The sequence below is a fragment of the Stenella coeruleoalba genome, assembly GCF_951394435.1.
Source record: "Stenella coeruleoalba genome assembly, chromosome: 17".
NCBI lineage: Eukaryota > Metazoa > Chordata > Mammalia > Artiodactyla > Delphinidae > Stenella > Stenella coeruleoalba.
This window is the reverse complement of record NC_137163.1, coordinates 26,626,167-26,650,122: the sequence shown is the minus strand read 5'-3', so window position 1 is coordinate 26,650,122 and position 23,956 is coordinate 26,626,167. Positions and strand designations below refer to the sequence as shown.

Here is a 23,956-nt window from a genome sequence, read left to right as displayed (position 1 = left end):
CAGTTTTCATTGTTGCTCACTGAATTACTCTGACTTTTCTTCTACGTCCTTGAATGCTTATTCTTTGGACTCTTGCTCTTATCTAAATTGTTCTCAAACGCAGTGCAATAAATAATTACATACAGATAGAAGTAGAAAACTAAGAAGTAATCTCACAGTGAAAAGTTGAAGTTGACAGCACAGACATGAAGGTATTTTGGTCTTTGGAAAGGGACGTTTTAGTTTTTGTGCTAAGAGTAGTGTTGGAGTTTTGTCCATATATTGGCCAGTTGCAGTGATTGCACCACTAAAGGTAGGCAAGGGCTGAGTTGGGATTTTACAAACAGTGAAGTTCAAAAAATTCAAGAGAGCAAAAGTATAATTTTATTTTTCCATAAAGTACACTTAATAAAGCTCTCAACATTCTGCCTAATAGCACTTGGTCTACTCACAAGTAAATTCAGTCCAAAGAGGTAGAACTCACTAAATTTTGTCCCAGGTTATAGGTGTACCAAGATATTGATTCCTTCAGACACTAAAGCCTTTGGAGGAGGTCTGAGGTAACAGAACTCTGGAGTTGCTTGTTTCACCTATGTGCAGTCTTCTCCATTTACGTTGGTAAACTGTACAAGTATTATCACTTTCTACCTGTGATTGATATAGTAATAATATTTTAGAAAGCTCAGGAGTAAGGTTTTTTGTTGCTATTGCTCTAGCAAGATATCATGTCAAGGTTCACTCACCAAAAAGTCAGGATAAGGTTTGTGTAAGCTTTTGAACTTCTTAGAAACTCACATGCTCAGGTGAGTTAAATTTGTGTTTCATCATCCCTTGGTAGTCAGTTTAAAGAACAAAATTGATCCAAACCTCACAATTTCAAGTTGCTGCGGCCAGCTTTATGAATATTGAACAAAGTAAATCTATTTTAGCACTTATTTTTCCTCATAGTTCTGGAGGCTAGAAGGCCAAGATCATGGTGCCAGGAGGGTTGGTTTCTGGTCAAGCCTCTCTCCTTGGCTTGCAGATGGTGCCTTCACACTGTGCCCTCACACTACCTTTTCTCTAGAGAAAATCAAATGACTACTTATATGTGAGTCTATTTCTAGACTCTCTATTTTGCTTCACTCATTTATGTCTCTACCTTACACCAGTATCACACTATGTTGATTATTGTAGCTTTAAGATATGTCTTGAAATCAGGTAATGCCAATGTGCAAACTTTGTTCCCGTTTTGACTATTCCAATTCATTTGTCTCATCAAATAAATTGTAGAGTTAGCAGATCAATTTCTTCAAAAAGCCTATTAAGATTTTGATAAGCATTACATTAAATTTATGGATGAATTTGAGGAGTACTGACATTTAATAACGTTGCATTTTTAAAAGCATGAACATGGTGTATCTCTTGAATTATTTAGTTTTCTTTAATTTTCCTCAACAATGCTTTGATATTTTAAATGTATGTGTCTTCAAATTTTTTCATAAATTCATCCCTAGTTTTTTTATGCTGATAATATAAATGAAATTTATATTATCAGTTTTTTGTATCAATACTTGTTAATATTATAGAGAAATATAATAGAACTTTGGATATTGACCATGTATCCTGATATCTTACTAATTTCACTTTTAAGATTTATCAGTGATTTTATAGTTTTCTACATATACAATCATATCATTTACAAATACAGGATTTAAAAGTTTACTATTTTCTTCCTAAAGTGTATAAATTTTACTTAATTTTCTTGCATTGTTCACTGAAAAGACCTCCAGTATAATGTTGCATAAAATGATGAGATTACTCAACCTTGCTTTGATCCTCATCTTAGAAAGCAGTCTTTTTCCATTGATTATAATGATGGCTGTAATTTTTCATAGTAGCTCTTTATTAAGCAGCAAAAATTTCATTTATTTCTAGTTTGCTGAGACTTTTTATCATTAATGGGTCCTGCTTTTTATCAAAAGTCATATTTTTTGCATAAAATATTATATAGTTTTTGATCTTTGAATCAATTAATATGGCAAATTCCAATGATTGATAATATGGATATAAAACCAATATTTCTTTCTAAAATAAACTTTACTTGCTCATTATGTATTATCATTTTTATGCAGTGTTCAGTTTGATTTCATAATGTACTTTAAGGATTATTGCATTTTTGTGTAGGGATATTAGTTTGTAGTTTTCTCCTTAAGATTAGTGTATAAATTTGGGGGACTGGAGTAACATAAAAATGTTGATAATGTTACCTTAATATGCTTTTAAGGTCTGTAGGATTTGCAGTGATATTTTAGGCATATGTACATCTATTATTGCTGTGTCTCCCTGCTGAATTAACCCTTATAACATTATGATATTTTCCTATTTTCCTTTGATAATACTTTTTTTCCTATGCTTTTTCAAATTATTTTCCCATTTACATTATTACAGAATATTGAGCAGAGTTCCCTGTGCTATACAGTAGGTCCTTGTTGGTTATCTATTTTAAATATAGCAGTGTATACATGTCAATGCCGAACTCCCAGTCTATCCCCACCCCCCCATCTTTCCCCCTGGTAACCATAAGTTCATTCTCTAAGTCTGTGAGTCTGTTTCTGTTTTGTAGATAAGTTCATTTGTATCATTGTTTTTAAGATTCTGCATATGAGATATCATGTGATATTTGTCTTTCTCTGTCTGACTTACTTCACTTAGTATGGTAATCTCCACATATTGAGAAATCATCCACACACAAATATGGTATCAAAACCAGCAATTGTGAGAGGGGGAGAACACAAGTGCAGGATATTGGAAATGCATTTGAAATTTAAAGCCCAGCAACTTAAAACAATCTTGTTTATATATAGACTGCTATATAGAAACCTCATGGTAATCGCAAACCAAAAATCTACAATAGATACACAAGCAAAAGAGAAAAAGGAATTGAAACACAACACTAAAGTTAGTCATCAAATCACAAGAGAACAAAAGAGGAAGGGAAGAAAAAAGACCTACCAAAACAAATCCAAAACAATTAACAAAATGGTAATAAGAACATACATATCAAAAATTCCCTTAAACGTAAACAGATTAAATGCTCCAACCAAAAGACACAGACTGGCTGAATGGATACAAAAACAAGACCCATATATATGCTGTCTACAAGAGTCCCACTTCAGAGCTAGGGATACATACAGACTTTGATAATACTTTTTAACTTGAAATTTTTTTTTCTAAAATTAACATACCACTCAAGCTTTCTTATACTTATTGTTTACATGGTGTACCATTTTGCAACTTCTACTTTAATTTTTTGTCAACAAAATATTAAAATATTAAAATATTATTTGATTTATTGAGAATTATTTTACAGACAAGTGTATGGACTATCTTATTAAATATCCAGGCGTGCTTGAAAATAGTCTGCAATTCTCAGGTTTTGCATGTAATATTTTACAAAATTCACTAGTTCATTGACATTGTTCAAATATTCTATATACATATTGATTTTTTATTTGTTTTATCCATATATATAAACTAAGAGGATTATATTATAAAACACTAGTAGATTTTGACTCTACTCTTTCAAAAGGATCTAAACAAGACTGAGAAGAGGGGAGCAAAGATGGGGGAATTCTTTTTTGCATGACATTGGAAAGGATCTAGATGTGAAAACACCTCTGCAGGTGGAGAGTAGAGACATTTCCTGAAGGAAGAACTGGGTGGGGTCCAAGACTGAGGAATTATTTTTTTCTTAGACTTTACTTATTTTGTCAGATTTACTTAATCTATAATTTAAAAATAGTGTGAACTCCAAAGCAGGCTGGTGTTGGGGATCTGGAGATTGACTAGTTGGGGAGAGACAGCAAAGGGACATTATTCATCACCGTTATCTTAGGGAGGAATTGGTAATGATGAAGGTGGGTAAGGATAAGGACCAAAGTGGATTCCTGTTAGAGAGACGATCACTACCTGCTCCACAAATAGGTACCACCTGGTATCAGAACAAACTAAAGGCAAGAAAGACAATGATACAGAATTTCTTATATGGTAGCAAAAAACATACTTTCAAAATGAATGAGATCCTTCCATCTCTGAAAATAAACAAATGGGACCTAATTAAACTTAAAAGCTTTTGCTCAGCAAGGGAAGCCAATGACAAAATGAAAAGACAACCTACTGAATGGGAGAAAATACTTGCAAATGATACGACCAATAAAGAGTTAATATCCAAAATATATGAAGAGCTCATACAACTCGATATCAAAAAAACAAACAAATTAATTAAAAAACGGGCAGAAGATCTGAATAGACATTTTTCCAAAGAAGATATACAGAAGGCTAACAGGCACATGATAAGATGTTCAACATCATTAATCATCAGAGAAATACAAATAAAAACCTCACACCTGTCAGAATGGCTATCAACAAAAAGACCACAAATAACGAATATTGACAAGGACGTGGAGAAAAAGGAACGCTCATACACTGTTGGTGGGATTGTAAATTGGTGCAGCCACTGTGGAAAACAATATGAAAGTTCTTCAACAGACTAAAAATAGAACTACCATATGATCTAGCAATTGCACTCCTGGATATATATAAGAAGAAAATGAAAACACTAATTTGAAAAGATATATGCACCCAAATGTTCATAGCAGCATTATTTATAATACTCAAGATATGAAAGCAACCTAAACTCCCATCAACAGATGAATTGGTAAAGAAGATGTGAAATACACACACACACACACACACACACACACACATATATCTTAAAATACACACACACACACACACACACACACAATGGAATACTACTCAGCCATAAAAATAATGAAATTTTCCATTTACAACAACATGGATGGACTTGGAGGGTATTATGCTTAGTGAAATAAGTCAGACAGAGAAAGACAAATACTGTATGATATCAATCATATGTGGAATCTAAAAAATAAAAGAAACTTGTGAATATAACAAAAAAGAAACAGACTCATAGGTATAGAGAGCAAACTAGTGGTTACCAGTGGGGAGTGGGAAATGGGGAAGGGCAACATAGGGGTAGGGTATTAAGAGGTACAAACTACTATGTATAAAATATATAAGCTACAAGGATATATCGTACAGCACAGAAAATATAGCCAATACTTTATAACTATAAATGAAGTATAACCTTTAAAAAGTGTATGTTGTACACCTGAAACATACAGTATTGTAAATCAACTATACCTCAAAAATGTTTACAGTATTGAAAAAGACGAATAAGAGATCCTTCCATATTCAAGTTGTTCCTATTATCTCCTTTAATTCTTAGAATAAATATATTAACTGTGAATTATCAATAATTTATAGAAAAGGAATCTGAAATTCAAGGTTAAGTACGTTAATGTCTATAGCTATAAAATAGCAGCACTGAATTTTTGATTTAAATAAGGTCAGACTCCACATTTCATTTTTCTTGTACAATACTGCAGTATATGCAAAAGAATAGTCTTGTAGGCAAAGATCCAAAATGCATTCTACTTTCCAATAATGTTTAACTGTACAACTAGATCATATTTTGTATCTGTTAAATATTGGAATCATTTCGTTAATTATACTTAAGAAATTAATGACAAGATAAAGACAGATTCTTAGTAAGTGACCAATTCTGCCTCCAAGCAAATAGCAGCACTGTCTCTTTGTTTTCTTTTTGGAGGGAACATGTAAACAACTGTATATATAAAGTAGCATAGAATTCATTCAGAATAATTCAGAATAATTCAGAATAATTCAGCAAGCAGTATTTGAAGTCTTGGTTTCTTTTCCAAATCAGTGAGCTGTTGAAATGTCTCTTTAAAAAAAAAAATTAATGATGAATGATTGATATGTAAAAATATTTCATGTATACTACATGATGAATTTGAGGATAAGTATACATCCATGAAGTCATCACTATCATCAAGGCCATAAACATATCCAGCACCTCACAAAGTTTCCCACCACCCATTTTCTTCTCCATCTCCTTCCCCTTCCCCCTCTTCCTCTTCTTCTTATTCTTATTTTGTGGTAAGAATATGTAACATAAGATTATGTTTTCTTAGCAGATTTTATGTGTACATCACAGTATTTTTAGCTATAGGCATTATTTTGTATAGTAGATCTCCAGAACTTTTCTATGTTGCACAGTTGAAACTTTGTACTTTTAGACCATTTACCTCCCCATTTCTTCCTCCCACGCCAGCCCCTGGCAAACCACTATTCTACTCTCCATTTCTATGACTTCAACTACTTTAGATTCCACATATAAGTGATATCATGCAGTATTTGTCTTTTCTGTGTTTGAAATTTAAAAAAAAATAATTTAGGAAGTTGAAGGATTCCAGGATCAAATTAAAAATGTAACTAAAATATTCTAACTGTATTACAAATGCGTGAAATAACTTCACTATAGATGGTGTTGGTGGGAAAAGTGCTGAACTAAGTATGTTTGGAAATTAAGTTTAAATGCCAAAGAATGTACATAGACAGTGTATTTTAGTTGACAAATTGTTTTTCATAAGGATATACGTTAATTCTGATACTACTCTACATGTATACTGGAATTGAATAATTAAGTAAATGGTAAATGACAGGAACCAGGTTTCTTACTCTTGGAGAGGGGAGTGTACAGATAAACAAGGGGAGAAAACAAGAACGGTCCATGTAATAATGGATTAGAGTTAGAGACATCAGTGTGAACTCTTGTTTAAGTTAATATGGTTGCAGTAGGTTATATATAAAAAATACTTATATTGTGTGTGTGTGTGTGTGTGTGTGTGTGTGTGTGTGTATATATATTTACTATATATATTCATCTGTTAGCTGAGGGGATCCAGAAGCAGCAATACATCATTAGCAATGAATATCCTTAGTAACCATATTTTGGTTTTTAATACTATTCAATAAGAGAAACCAGGGCTCTTTGGAAATGTGGCTGATTCTAAAAATGGGGTAAGAAATACACAATTTGAGGCCAGAGTATCTTTCAGCAGCAGGAAGTAAGAAAGTGCTCAAAAAAACCCTCAATGAACAGAGTGTATCAAAGGGTCCCAGGATCCAAATGAAAGAGTTCCCAATGGCCAAGTCTGAAATAATTTAAGCAACAAAATAAAGTTGTACTGGATTATAAAACAAAATATAAAATAAATATCCCTGAGTCCATAATTATATAAATAAATGATTGAATAAATAAACAAATGGAGGAGAAGAGACAAAAATCTTGTGGAAAATCATCCCCCCAAAAAATATTTAAAAGCTTCACTCTCAAGGAGATAGAACATACTCATGATTCCTTACGTATGGCTGCACATAGTGAATTCCTTCCAAAGAGTACAGATATAAAGGGGGTAAAAAGTAAAACTTTAGACTAGAGAAACCTGACAATTACCACCTCCCCCAGGAGTTCAAGTTTAACTTCCACAGTGATGTCACGTTGACAGTATGTACACTTGCTGTGATGCGTTGGGAATGGCACTTTACCTCTCTGGGCCTCCTCCCAAAAACATGTACCCCCGCCAAGTCTGGTCATGAGAAAAACAACAAACAAATCCCAGCTGAAGGAAAGTATACAATATACCTGACCAATATTCCAAAACTGTCAAGGCCATCAAAAACAAGGAAAGACTGAGAAATAGCACAGCCAAGAGAAGCATGCCCCCTGCACACACCACCTAAGGAGTGGGCAAACCCCCTGAGCCACCCCTCCAGCCTGACCCCTGGACACACCCCTACCCTTACACCATATAAGGAACAAGCTCGGCCCCCCTTCCCCCCGCCAGGGAGTGAGCAGCAAGGGAACATGTTGCTTGTTCTCACTCCCCTCTGCTGCAGCAAGGGTCCCAATAAAGCCCTGCCTGAATTTCTTGTCTGGCCGCTAGTCAATTTCTATTGATTGGGGAAAGCCAAGAACCCTGGTCACTATCACTAACATGATTAGTAACATGAAAAACTGTATCGGGTATATAAAGTTTTTCTCTTTCTACTATTTTATCAATTTTTCTGTAAATCTAAACCTAAAAAAAAAAAAACCTGAAAATAAAATTTATTTAAAAGGAAGGAAGAAATGAAGGAAAGAGGAAGGAAGGGAAGGAGGGAGGGAGGGATGGAAGAAGCCAGGAAGGAAGAAAAGCAAGAGAGGGAGAGAGGGAAAAGATTCAGGGAGGCAAAGTATCCCTTTTTTATACCAAGCCTCTTCCTGTGTTCCTTTATGGCACAATTTCTAGAAGAGTTGCCTATAAATCACTAATGCCTTCATCTCCCATTTGTTTTTTAACTTACTCCAGTAGAGTTCCTTCTCATCACTACAATAAATTTGATCTATGGCACGAGTAACTTGCATCTGTCCAAATCTAAAGGTATGGTTTCTGTCCTTGCTGCATTCCTTTGCTGAGTAGCATTTTGCACAGCTGACTTCTCCCTCCTTCTGGAAGTAGGTTGTTTTGGTTTCCTTGTCCTCATACTCTTTAGTTATTGCTGTTGCTGTTTTTTCCCCTTTTCAGTGGCCACTCCTTTTCTGCCTTTTTGCAAAATGTGGGTTTTTTTTTCCTGCTGGACTAGTAATTGGAATCTTCCAAGCCTTATCCCTAACTCTTTTATTCTTATTCCACATTTTCTTTAGATGGGTATTTCCAAATGGCATTTATCTCCAGCCCAGATCTCTCTCTTGTGCTCCATAGTCTTATATAAATGTCACCTCTTCAGAAAGATTTTCCCTGACCACCCAATCTGAATGTTTTCCTCAGTATTTCTACTCTATCATTCTATTTTTCATTTTACTGTTTTCAGTAGCATTTAACACTATCTAAAGATGCCTTGTTCCTATGCTTCTTGTAATGTCTGTCTCCCTCCTTTCTGACACTCCTGCTATCAGTTCCCCACTAACCATAAACTTCAGAATTGCTACAACTTTGGCCATTTCCGTCACAATTTAATTCCTAGGGATAGTGCAATACAAAGAAGATAATGGATAATTAATAAACTAAATATACAGGTCTGGTATTATTAACATAAACACTTATTTGTTAGATAAATAAACATTTAATATCTGTGGAGACAAGAAATCACAGAAATTGAGACTGAGACATATTTATTTATCATATTCTAATTTTTCAGAATTGACTTTTCCAATTAATACAGTAGTATATTTATTACATTATAGCTCTTGGTATGTTTTCTGGTATCTGAACTATATCTCGCAGACTGTGAATTTTGTTGATTATTCTTAGTAGGAATGGAGAAGTGTTTGCTGTAATGAATGAAAAAGGAATTTAGCTTTGGAGTCAGATACCTCTAGGTTTTTTTTCTGTTTAATAAGTAGATTTAGTGATCTTTGACTTTATAAGGTTAACCTAAACTCTGATCACTGATTCTTTTCATTTTTGAAGCACATGCACATATAATTATTAATTAAAATATGCATATGATGCTATAGGAACCCAGTAGTGAGTGAACCACCCAGGCCCGATGGAATAAGGAGGCTTCTTAGAGTAGGTTATTTTTTAGAAGGGTCTTAAAATTTTAAGTAGAAATTTAGGAGAGTTTTGAAAGAATTGACAATGCAGAAAAAATAACATAAAATACCAGAACATATAGTGGCCCCTCAAAAACAAAATCTTGTTCCAGGGACACAGGATTGTCCCCTGTAGCTAGAACACAGGTTTTACACAGACTGAAGTAACATAACTCGTCATTCCAAGATTTTGGATTTATTAGTATAAAAAATAAAGGATAGCACTTAACATTAAACAACTGTGCTCATCTCTCAATCACCATAATTTGCTCTGCATCGGTTGCATGCTGGACCACTTATTTGAATGTTTTCAGCCAATGGAAGGAGTGATAGACTACTGTGTGTCCCACAGAATCCATTATCTCATTACTTCTTTACCGTTACAGTGCATTCATTTCAGCTGAGGATATCATTAGCCAGCTAAAATACTACACTGCGCCTCAGATTCTTGAGACTAGATGCAATCATGTGGCTAAGTGTTGGCCAATAAAATATTGCCAGGTTTAAAAAAAAAAGCCTCACTTCTGGACATGCTCTTAAAAGGAATGGGCACGTCATCCATTTGCCCATTTTCTCCTTATGCTGGACTAGAGTGTGGACTTGAGAGTGGGTAGTGATGCAAGCATCTTAGCATTCAAAATGGAAGCCACATGTTTCAAGCTAATATTGAAAGCTCACTTCAGGCTCCATTTATCATCCTGGTTTGCTACAATTTACTTAGATTTTAGTGTGAGTACTACTCAATTTTAATTTTAATATTTATTTTTCTTTAAAATACGATATCCCAGATTTCAATTTTTTTTCAATGGGAAAGCTGATCTAAGTAACAAGTCAACTACAGGCATACCTCAGAGATGTTGTAGGTTTGGTTCCAGACCACTGAAATAAGTGAATATCGCAATAAAGTGAGTCACGCTTATTTTTTGGTTTCCCAGGGAATATGAAAGTTTATGTTCATACTATACTGTAGTCTATTAAGTGTACTATAGCATTATATCTAAAATAACGATGTACATACCTTAATTTAAAAATATATTATTGCCAAAAAATGCAAACCACCATCTGAACCTTCAGTGAATTATAATCTTTTTGCAGCAGTAACATTAAAAAATCACCAGATATCACCATAACAAATATAATAAGGAAAAAAGTTTGAAATATTCTAAGAATTACCAAAATGTGACACAGAGACATGAAGTGAGCAAATACTGTTAGAAAAAATAAGGATGATAGACTTCCTTGATGCAGGGTTGCCACAAACTTTCAATTTGTAAAAAAAAAAGTAATATCTGCAAAGTGCAATAGAGCAGAGCACAATAAAATGAGGTATGCCTGTATACTGTTGGTAATGGAGTGCCTAAACTACTGTATAATAAATATGTATATGATATGCTTTTAAGTTTGCACAATTGTTTTCTTTGTTTTGTGCAAACAATATTGGTTTAATATGGCCCATTCTTCCCATTACTTATATTGTGATGTAGACTTCCTGAGTTGAAAGTGGCTCTGCCATTAGCTGTGTCACTTAAGTAATTTATTTAATCTTTATCCCGTCAATTTCTTCACCTACAAGGTGAAGATGACAGTAATACCTGCCTTGTAGGGTTTGTATGGGAATATAATGCATTAATGTATTACATAAAGGATGTAGCTCCTATCACATAGAAAGTCATATTTACTTGTTAATTATTATTATTTCTTTAATTGCATCCTAAGCTTAGAAAGTTCTTTCTCTGCCAGAAGGCTAATAAATACGCTATTATGTCATGCTGTCTGTTCAGGACTTTATTCTTGATGTAGAAATGTTTAATTAGTTCATGCTTCTATACATTTTAATGTATAGAATGATGTCTGAGTTTCAATTCGTTGTTTCTCTAAATAGCCAATCAGTTTTTTACATGATTTTAGAAAATATTTTTCCATTCTATAAGTTTCTTTTGTGCTTGATTTTTTTAAAGGTCTTTCTGGGGGTTCAACATCTGTCTAGGTTGTGATAGTTACAAAGTGTGATATAGGATTCCACCCATTTTCTGACATGGAATTAAAGAGGGACTTTAAACACAACTAACAGAATAGACTCTAAGACATGATTAGAATCTTAATGACAAGAGGAAAGCTAGCCTCAGGTCTGTTGACCTATGAACTGAGCATTAGGTAGAGTGGAAATGAGAGGTCTTCAATTCCTAATTTTATTCTACCTTACTCTACCTTATTTTCTGAAATTTCTAATATACTAAATAAACATAATTATTTGAAAAGCTGTAATATAAAATGTAATGTCCCAGGTCTGTGCAGTGCTCAATTTGAGATATAATGAGTTTATTCTTATCTTGTGTACATTTTTTAGCTCTGAAAGAAGTCTCTGCCTAGCTCATGGTGGATACACTAGATTTATAGCAGTTATTCACTCCAGATCTGAATTATACTTCTTTTCCCAGTTTTGATTTTTCTGTTAACCTCTGAAAAGCATGCCAAGAAGTTATATGCATATAACTAAGCATAACTGTATAGCTTAGTTATGAAGGCATTCCTCTATCCTTAAAAGAGAAGTTGAGGACATATTTGACTTGTAAAGTTCACTCACAGGATTCTTTGTCATGCCATATTTGAAAGGATTGTAAAGATACACTCAATTTCTATGTTTTGAGCATACTTTTCCATTTAATCTGTCCTTAAATAAATAATATTTATTCCTTATGTAACTTCCTCCTCGGATTACGGAATCAGGCAGAATATTTCCCAAGAAAAATATTCATAGTTTGAGGGATAAACACTAGATTTTAGATATGGCAATTGTCAAAAAACTAATACCATACAATTACTGCAATAACCACATATGGGGATGAAAGATGAAGTTACAGCAACCTATCACATTATGTCCTAGGTGTTTGCTGAGCCCTTTTAACAATGTAAAACATATAAAATAAACATGATTCACAAAAATATACAAACTGTAGGCTCTTTATTTTACGTTCATAATTTTTAGAGTACTTAATTAGCCTTAGAGCAATTCAATAGGCAATTAGGAGTTTGAACCCTTTCATATTTCTTTAGAATAAATGCTAAAGAGAGAATTTGGCATATAAAGTGGGAATACAGAAAGAAGAAAATATCCTTAAAATAATAAAAAAGCATACATGTAAATATTTATAAAAATTGTTCATAAATATATTTAGAAGGGTTCATAATTCCTCTGTGATTAAAATTTATCTACAATCACAAAACTGTTTAGAAATGCCTAAATGTTTCAGGTGTAATGAGTACATGCTCATTATTCTTGAAAAAATATCTTCATGTGCATATTATTGCATTTACACATTAGAATTTGACTATGCATTTAAGTTCCCAAATGATACATTTTCTTTTCACAAAGTCATTTTCCTGGATGAAAATCTCAGCGCTATCGTAGAATACAAAAGTCCATTAATTTAAAAATAAAGATGAATGACTTTTGTTTAAAAATCAATTTGAATGTTCTGAGGGAAACTGTATCATTGCTGCAATTCACACCTGTCAAAAATCACTTGTTTCTCTGAAAGGAAAAACAAAGCTGACAGATTTAACGACAATTTCTGTATTTGAATATTCAACTGCATTTTTCCTCTCAGTGATTAATCATATCATAATTTGTCATTTAAAATATTTTAATATATCAGCTTGTGCTCCTTAGGCACAAATATGTTAAATATAAATATACAAGAAACATTATATCCTTCACGATTCTTAGAAAGTACACATTTTACTCTTGAAAATAATCTGAGAGTTGAGTCAATTTATGTTATACACTCCATTTTTGTATTAGTAAATACACTAGTGTCTGTGAAATTTTTTTTTTCAATACAATGAAAAGTCTGAATTTTCAAAGATCTATATGCTAGATATAGCAAGGTAGAATATTAAGAGCTTCACTTCAAAAGTGAATTTGGAATTTTCCAATAAACAAAACTCACAAAATATTCCAGCTTTGGTCAAAGCACATTGTAAATCTGTGACCACTTTTAAATGCAAAAGATACTGAAAACCCCAAAGCAAAGGAAAACAAATAATTTTTAGAAAATGGATGTGTTCTTAAAGAGTTACTGAGAGTACACATCCTTGATCTAGATTTGCCATTAAAAATCATGGAAATTCCATGAGGGCTGTGTAAACCAACAGCATTTCATGGAAATGCATTTATTTCCATCATTATCTCTTGTTGAAATTGAAACTTTTATTCTAAGACCCAATCTCAGAATGCTTGGAAAACAAAAGGAGTTTATCACCACACAATTGATAGAGGCTAGGTGTTACATTCGTAGTGAGAGACAGAGTGGGGAATGATCTGTGTCCATACCTAAGGGGCTCTTAGATTTCAAATTAGGCATTGTTTACAGTCAAAGACTTTAAGAATGGGTAACTAAGTTTTCATAGCTAACACTCAGCAGTCTCACAGTCTGAGATGACTTCTCTTACACAAAAGAAATGAAAGATTTCTTCCTGACACTGGGAAGAGTACAGAGATCACACAACATACAGAAGGATAACACTGAGGTTTAAGTTTCTTACTATGATACTGATTCATAGCTGATGGAAGAATCTTTTTGAAGAGCTGGGTAGCAGAGTATGGCTCGTGTGGTTTCAAATGATCCTTGTGGGATTCATCCCTGTCAAGATGCAGGGCTCAGGAAACCAAGCCAATTACTTTCTTGGAGCTCAATATAGTGAGCTCTCTAATGCTGTTAGGGAGAAAAAATACTTGCAGTTTTCTGGGTTTTGTGATGGAGAAAACAACAGCAAAAGTAAGAAGAGGTAAGCCACAGTGGCTGCAGCCATATTTCTAAATACAGCCCCATCAAGTGCACAGTAGCAAGCCAGGCCAACTCCTGACAGATCTCCTGACATACAGATTTAGCCAGTAAAATACAGCAAACCATTTTTAGATTCAGACACTTTATTATTTACACAGCCAACAAAAGAAAGAGTAGCAAAAGGAGACAACTCACCAAGTTCTTTGTCCCAGACACCAAAAAGGATAAAACTGAAATAAAAGGGGCTAGACGACAATGCAATGCAAGCTTTGAACACCCTGTTTCTGAGAAGCCAATTCTTGAAGGCATTTATAGACTGCAATTATAACCCAAGGGGCACAGGGCAGAAGAAAGCCTCATACCTCATTAGAGATAAGAAATTGAGGGATTACAGCCTCCTATGGAATATAAGGAGGTGAGTAGAAATTGGCCTCAAAGCAGCTTTTCATAAGCTTTCCATCCTCTTGTTTTCCAGGAGGATGACAAGGTGTTGTTCTGCAAGGGCTCAGAAAAGCTGGGGTTCAAACCACACTGTCTGCATGACCTATATGAACACAGGCAAGGCTACTAGGCTGCCACAGTGCAAATCTTCCCCTACAACGCCTATGAAATACTGAATAATTCTACTTACATGAGATATCTAAAATAGTCAAACTTACAGAAGCAGAAAACAGAATGGTGGTTGCCAGGGGATGGGGAGGGGGGAAGTGGGGAGTTACTGTTCAATGGGTATAAAGTTAGTTATACGAGATGAGTGAATTCTAGATATCTGCTCTACAATGTACATATGCTACATGCCTATGGTTAATAATATGTCTATGGTTGTACACTAAAAATATGTTAAATTTAGATCTCATGTTGTGTTCCTACAACAACAATAAGAGAAAAGCAAAGGGCACAAAGAAGCTTTTGGAGGTGATGGCTATGTTTACAGTTTTGACTATGGTGATGGTATAATCAATGTATGTATATGTCCAAATTCATCAAATCATATATATTCAATATGTGAAGTTTTTTTAAATATCATTTATACATCAATAAGGCTACAAAAAAGGGGGGAGGGGACTTTTCACCGCCTTCCTTAAAGAGGTAAAGTCTACTTCTTCAACATTTTAAAAAGGGTTAGTGTTTTGACTTGCTTTTGCTAATAGAAAAGACCAGAAGAGACAGGTGCCAGTTCTGAGGTCAAGAGTCCTTGGATACTTTTCTCTCTCTTCTTTGGAATCCTATTTAATACCATCATGTGTGGTCAGATAACATTGTCACCAAAGACATCCATATGACATCACCCAACAAACAACCAACCTACATACAGCTGCATGAGTGAAGATGCTGAGATCATAACTGCCCAGCTGAGTCCAGCCCCAAATAATGAGCTAGGTGCATTAATTGTTTTAAGCCAATAAGTTTTGGTCTGGTTTGTTTTGTGGCAAAAAGTAACTGACGCAATCTTGTATTCACCACAGTAGTAGAAAGGGTATTCTACCAAGATACCTTTGGGGGACTACCCTGGTGGCACAGTGGTTAAGAATCTGCCTGCTAATGCAGGGGGCATGGGGTCGAGCCCTGGTCCGGAAAGATCCCACATGCCATGGAGCAACTAAGCCCATGTACCACAACTACTGAGTCTGTGCTCTAGAGCCTGAGAGCCACAAATACTGAGCCCACGCCCCGCAACTACTGAAGCCTGCGTGCCCAGAGCCCACGCTCCACAATGAGAAGCCACTGCAGTGAGAAGCCTGCTCACCGCAATACAGATTAGCCCCCACTAACTATAACTAGAGAAAACCTGCCCACAGCAATGAAGACCCAACGCAGCCAAAAATAAATAAATTAATTAATTAATTAATTAAAAGTAAAAAAAGATAACTTTGGGGCATAGAAAGTGTTACTGAATTATTTGAGAGATTTTCTCAGTTAAAGACAATTTTGTAATTTCCAAAATTAGTCACTTCAAATTAAAAAAAAAAGTTTAACAACTTTCTTCTTTTGAATGTAAATGTTTAGTGACTTCATTTCATTCTTTTATTTGCATGAACAATACTCCAGTACTGCAGCAATGATCAAAAGAAGTGCATGAGATATAATGGTGATTTTATTAAGACTCATACAATGTACTTGACTATTCATAATGACTTCAAGCATCTCAAGCTGTGACTTAAATAACAAATAATTTTTAAAAACTCTATTCATTACTTTTTTATTGTATAATGAAAGTCAGTGACCTGCAGAAAGTAATTTAATGAATTGAGACACGAATTTATAGGTGATAGTATAATCACTTTTAAGTTTACCCCCTCATTTTAATAATAGGATTACACTGGGTATTGAATAACGGTGCTTTTAATTTTATTACTTAATAGTTACAGATAAAATGTTAAGCTAAACATATAGTATATACCTTTTCAGGGATTTAATAAAAAAACTTTTTCTTGACATTTGATTACTTAGAAACTTATTCATTATAGATAATTAAAAATAGGATTAGAATCCTTGGGTAAAGAACACTTTTGCTTTCAATATATGTAACTCATGTAACACTGACAAAAGATACACATTTAAATACTGAAAACATAGAATATCTTTTGCATGATACCTGATCTATCTATATATATATAATATGAAGATAAAATGGAAAGTGACTAAATGGTCTAGTATTTTCAATTTAATATGTAGTTAATTGTGTAAAACTGGAAAACTTTTCAGATCTGTTTAAAAATATTTAAGTGAAAATTTTTCAAACCAAATCTTGCTTTAGGCAATATTAAGCATTACAACAATAAAATGTACCTAAAATCAAGCACAGTAAATTATTTTCTTTTAAAATACTATATTTTTGTGAAAGCATTTCATACTCAATATAAGGAACTGAAGTAATATAGACACATGCAAATAAAAAGTGAAAACAAATAAAATTCCACCACTGAGAAATATAAAGTGAATACCATCCCAGATATACCTCTATACACACACACACACACACACACACACAGTTTATCATTTATCTATCCATCTATCTGTATCTATCATACCATCCCAGATATACCTACACACACACACACACACACACACACACACACAGATTTATCATTTATCTATCCATCTAACTGTATCATCTATCTCTATCACCTCTTACCTCTCTCTCTTTCTAAATATACGTGTGTGTGTGTGTGTGTGTGTGTGTGTGTGTGTGTGTGTTCGAGGGCATAGAGGAAATACTGTATATGTACTGAGAGAGTCAATTCCTTCCCTCTTTTCACCTATTTCCAGAACTGTGTCCCCTATCCTCTAGTTCCTTCTTACTTCAGATCACAAGGAAAACATACCTGCTCAGTTTGTTTCCCTCCACACTGTGGTAAAAGATTACAGTGAGAATTTTCAGAATTTTTAGTTTTTAATTTTTTTTTTTGCAACTCATCTGTGTGGTTCATAGGGAGTTATGTCAGAAACCTCGGCACATTTTTCCAAAATTCTCTGGTTCTTTCACTGGCAACAATTTTCAACATATATGGCATTAGGTCAAGCTCTTTCTATTACTTGACCGTTTACTGCTTTTTCTCTTTTGGGGTATGGGGATCATTTAATTAAGGAACATTTTTAATAGAATTTCAAAACAGTTTAAATGACAGGTAATTGGATAAGATGCAGTCAGTATTTATTGAATGTATACTATTTACTAGGCACAATGGAGATAAATTTGAAGATTGGGATTGATATATACACACTACTATATATAAACTAGACAACTAATAAGGACTTACTGTATAGCACAGGGAACTCTACTCAATAATCTGTAATGACCTATATGGGAAAAGAATCTAAAAAAGAGTGGATATACGTGTATGTATAACTGATTCACTTTGCTGTACAGCATAAACACAACATTGTAAAGCAATTATACTCCAATAAAGATGTTCAAAAGAAAAAATACTGGTACTCTGTCTACTGCTATTGCTGTCAGTGAATACATAATGCTATACGTATACATATATCCCCATATCCCCTCCCTCTTGCATCTCCCCCCCACCCTCCCTATCCCACCCCTCTAGGTCGTCAGAAAGCACGGAGCTGATCTTCCTGTGCTATGCAGCTGCTTTCCATTAGCTGTCTGTTTTACATTTGGTAGTGTATATATGTCAGTGCCACTCTCTCACTTCATCCAGCTTACCCTCAAGCTCTAATGTCTACAAGGTGATGTAAAAAGACCAAATGACACCTGCATACACAATAACATTATAAGAGAGGAACTCTGAGCTTAGGGGAATCAGGGATTTTATAATGGGCTCTAAGTATGCCCGTCTTTTGCCTCAGAAGGAGATATTATCTCTGTCTTCAAAGGCTGTCCAATAGATAAACATCCTTGAAAAGCATCCAGAACAAAGGGCAGTTAATTCGTCACTTGAAAGACATGCAGAAAAGTGAAAGGCCCATGAAAAATTGTCTCCCAATAATGAGTTCCTATGAATCATGAAAAAGAGGAGGAAGCTAAACATTAAAGATTCTTGGCATAATTGGGAAAAGATTCCCAGAGCAGAAGTTGTATTTCCACAGAAATACATATAGGCAGTCACTTGGAAAATTGTGTAAGTTTTTATCACTTCATCAGATGGCAGAAAATGGTACATGTATTGAAAAGCATTGTTTGGGTTTCCTTAAGACAGGCTGCTGTAGTTCACATAAAGTTCAGGCCAAATCATGTAAACCAGAATGGCTTCCCTACATCCCAGTATTAGAAAATTTCTTCCATCATAGTCTGGGTTAGTTTTTTCTGTCATACAATATTCTCCCCCTCTCGTTTTCTTCATCTTATCACTTAATACAATGAAAATTAATTATTTGACTAATTATTTGTTTAACACCATTGAAGTATATGGGATAAGTAATTTTTTGTATGTTTTCTACTTCGTTCATACCACTTATAGCACAAGCAGGCAATCGAGAAAAATAATTCTGAATGGATAAATGAATCTCTGATACTCTACCTAAAATCCTCCATTTGTTAGACTGCCCTTCAAAGATTCACTTTGGGACTCCATGGATAGCACTGTATCCTTTACTAGCCCAGAAGACAAACTTCTCAAGATCTTTTAAGGCTGCTTCCCTCTGCCACTTTCTTACGTTCTCTCTTTTCTTCCCTTAGGCCTAAAGCAGAGCTGGTCACCTTTATCTGCCTCCAGGGTTTTCTGGTCCAAAGGGGTGACATACACAGGCTAGAATCAACCCTAAGCCAATATCAATATATTAGCTACATGGAAGTAAGCTATTCAAATTCAAGACCTTCCAAAGTGGTGATTATAAATGTAACATGCTACATGATTGCAAGAGTACTCATCCTTCTTCTTTATTATGCTTAAAACTCTGACCAATGCTTTGAAGTAAAATTAAAAAACAAAAAAAGAAACACTAATGCCATGAAGGTCTTCTTAAGAGAGTAACATTTGAGATCTGAAGGATGACTAGGAATTAACCATGACAGACGATAAAAGGACACCAGGCAGAGGTAACAGATGTCTAAATAGTTAGTGGTGAAGAAGATTAGAGGCTGAATAAACAGAGATAAATCCAATATGAATGGAGCAGAATGGGCAAGAAGGAGAATGGAAGGAAACGAGGATGAAAAGGGATAAATACAAATTTAAGTTCAATTTCCTTGTACTATTTTTTTTGTAATTAATTACTTCCTTTCTATTTTCTTGGTAATCTTTTTTTTTCTAGTCCTCTTGGAATAATATATGACATCATCTCAATTGATTCTATGTATTGTTTGTTTCTTTGTTGATTGCTTTGTTTGACTGTATATATATATATGTTTCTATGTATATTAGAAACTAAAGCTGGGGAAAAATGTATCATGTTAAGATATCGTGTGTGGGGTTCACAATTCTGTCAAGTTCTCATAGAGGGCTTAGCATACCCAGAAATACTTTCTTCCACCCCCTAGCATGTGTTCATTTTCAAAGTAAAATTTTAATGAAATATGATGTATATAAGATATACTTAGAGAAATGTACACACATTATTTTAAAAATCATACATTTGGAACAACTTTATAAGTGTGAATGCACTTGTGTAACCAACATCCTGATCAAAAAATAGAATCAAGAAATTAGCTTCATATGGATCAGAGATTTGCTTTTTAAAAATTAAATCATTAATGAACTAAAAGACAATATAGAAATCCTTTATAATTGGGGAAGAAGAAGGGCTTTCCAACTGTGTATCAAAATCCAGAAGCCATCACAAATTTGACAAATTTTACTACACAGAATATTAAACATAAATATCCATGATAAAATATGACAAAGTCAAAAGGAAAAATGGGAAAATATATTTGTAGCCAATATCATATATTAAAAACTAATATCCTAAAGTATAAAGAGCTCCATAAATAAATATATAAAATATCAATAAGTCTGTAGAAAAATTGGCAAATGACAAGAGACAATCCAGAGGAAAAATACAAATGACTCTTGAACATACGAAAATATACTCAATCTATCCAATTATAAGATAAATTAGTATTAAGAATCCTAGAATCTGTCATACAGACTGAAGTAAGTCAGAAAGAGAAAAACAAATACTGTATGCTAACACATATATATGGAATCTAAAAAAAAAAATGGTTCTGAAGAACGTAGGGTAAAGATGCAGATGTAGAGAATGGACTTGAGGACACGGGGAGGGGGAAGGGTAAGCTGGGACGAAGTGAGAGAGTGGCATGGACATATATACACTACCAAATGTAAAAGCGATAGCTAGTGGGAAGCAGCCGCATTATCAGCTTGGTGCTTTGTGACTACCTAGAGGGGTGGGATAGGGAGGGTGGGAGGGAGACGCAAGAGGGAGGAGATATGGGGATATACGTATATGTATAGCTCATTCACTTTGTTATAAAGCAGAAACTAACACACCATTGTAAAGCAATTATACTCCAATAAAGATGTTAAATTAATTAATTTTTAAAAAAGACTACGTTGAGCAACAATTCTCATCTATAATGTGATGAAAATAAAAAATTTTGATCACACACTCTACTGCCAAAGCTGCATAGAAAGTGGCATCTTCATGCATATTTGTGGAAGTATCCATTGTTAATCCCCAGTGAATATAGTATAATTATACATACTTGCTTTTACCAAGAAATGCTACAATTCTACTTCTAGGAATTATCCTATAGATGTACTGTACACATGTAAAATGACATATAGGGTTACCTATTGAAAAAAAATAACTAAAGATAGGAAACAAACTATTAAAAAAGTATCTGGAAAGACATAAAAGAGACTATTTGGTTAGTGGGACATTATTCAGGGGTTGGTGGGAGAGTAAGTGTGGAGGAAAAGGAACTGCACAATAACTTTTATCTTTTTAGTGTGAAATGGACATGATATTCATGCCAAAAAATAACATAGAATAAACTTTATGATTTTTTTCAAAAATTAACACACCAACTTATCAACATGGAGATAAACACACATAAACTTACACTGACTCTGAAATGCTCCTGTCTTCCTTGTAGTCAGAAGCCCCACCCAAAGTTCTACTACCAATTTGATTTCTGACAATATATTTCAGTTTTCCCATTTTTAAAAATTTATAAATTATAATCTTACAGTATGCAATCTTTGTATTTGGTTCCTTTGACCCAATGTTATGTTTGTGAGAATCTTCTACAAACATTGCTGGGTTTCATTGTAGTTGATCATCCCTTGGCATATATTTGTAATTATCTTGAGTGAATATACTCTGATGTATTTATCTGTTATTAACTTGATAAACATCTGGATAAGTTTGATGGAATTATCTTGATGGTTTCCAGTTTGGGGCTACTGAAAATAAATACCACTGCTAAAAAAGACATAATGCTGTTATGACCATTCTAGTAAATGTCTTTTTGTGAAAATATGTATGCATATCTGCTGCATATACACCTATGAATAGAATTTCTGGATCTCTACATGTACATACATCTGAGCCAAAAGAATGTATTATTCTCTCAAAAATTAAAATTCAAAGCAAACAAATGGAACTAAATAATATCACAGAAAATTAAGAATGAGACCATATCAGTTCATGATTTCTAAGAGCTCTACTTTCTCAGGACTTAAGTTTTCAGAAGTTACTGGAAACTTGCTTACTGTTGGGAAAAATATCTCTACAGTTTTTCTTCTTGAAGTGCATCATAACTTTCCTAGTGGTTCAACATGTTGATTTGCTTTGTACAGATCACTGGAGAAACAGACTCGTGTTATTCAAATCCCCACCTAATATTTTGTCTGGTATATGATGACATAATAAATACAAATTATATTGATAGGTGAACAAAATAACTTGAGATCTTTAGTGCTGAACTCATTATTTTACTTCAGGATTTCCTCTATGTGTTTATTTATTTATATGTTTTACAAGGTCATGAGACTTCTTTTTCTTTGTTCTTTAGTTTATTATCTTCTAAGTGCTGTGAGAATCATTTCTTGGGAAACATATATATGATGGATTATTCAGGCAGAAGCAACTGTCTTATAAAGTACGATGAATATACAGTTTTAGCAAGGGTCATCTTTATTGCTTTCCTAAGCCAGATGATAGCTTCCAAATCATCCAAAACTTTTCTCTTAAACCTGTCCCTAGAACATGGACTTCTCAGATTCAATTGCTGGGAAATATATGGTAATTTGTCTATCTCTTAGTTTCACATTAACTTTCAAGTTGTTTGTTATAGAAAGTTCTTAATATTATAAAAAAAAGCACGTCTAATTGTTGAAATAACATGGACTTGAAAGATGTAAAGGTGTCGTATGATTACTCTACATATACATTTGAATCCATCCATATTAGCTGAAAGTTCTTAATAAGAAATTAACCCCAACTCTATAAAAAAATTTAGGAATATACTGTGGCTTTATTGATTGTTTTTATTGAAGCACTGAATGAAATGTAAACCTTTAACTTACATTCATCCAGTTATCCCCTTGCATTTGCAAGAGCCCCATGGTAAGAAAAAATGAAAAGATATACAATTACTAAGTTCCCCCCAACTAGTGCTTCAGAATGTTTCTACTCTATATAAAAACAAGCAACTGTAGAACTGTTTAACATATATGTACTACATTTTAATGTAACCATTCTATCAACTTTTGTTACTGTTTGATCAGGCTAGTATTAGATCTGCCTCTCTCTTCTCCTTAATGACATCTAGACACACCACATCAAAGCAAATGACCACGAGTAATTCAAAGGTGTATTACTCACTCAGGCATAAGCAAGGCAAGGGAGATCCTGGGCAAGGGGTCCCACCAGGTCACATAGAATCCTGGACTCTCTGATGTCGTGGAGGAGGGAAGAATGGGAGAAGGAGGGGTAATGGAAGGAAGAGGTATTGGGAGAAAGGGGGGAGAATGGGGAGAGAGAAAGAAAAGAGACATTCAAAGGGGTGTTTGTATTTATACATATGACAGGAGATAGTAGGCAGGATTTTTGAACACTGCTAAACTGATTAATTTTAAGTAGCCAGTCCAATTGTGGGGAAAACAGGAGGATGAAGAACAGAGGCAGTGCTGGATACCTTACATATAACTTGCCCCTTGTTCAGCATAGCAGAAATTGAATAGGGCTGGGGAGTCTGATGGTGCCTACCCACACAAGTGTTAATGGCTTAAACAGATTTCATTTCGCTGTGTGT

General features: G+C 34.1%; 1 long non-coding RNA gene across 3 annotated transcripts in view; it reads right to left on the bottom strand.

The window, feature by feature from the left end:
* Window positions 1-23,689, bottom strand: part of LOC307176148 — a 134,160-nt gene extending 110,471 nt beyond the window's left edge. For all 3 annotated transcript variants that reach the window (XR_013824623.1, XR_013824624.1, XR_013824625.1), the window contains exon 1: window positions 23,527-23,689. This is a non-coding gene — a long non-coding RNA (uncharacterized lncRNA). The remainder of the gene's footprint in view (window positions 1-23,526) is intronic.
* Between the last annotated feature and the right edge of the window lie 267 nt (window positions 23,690-23,956).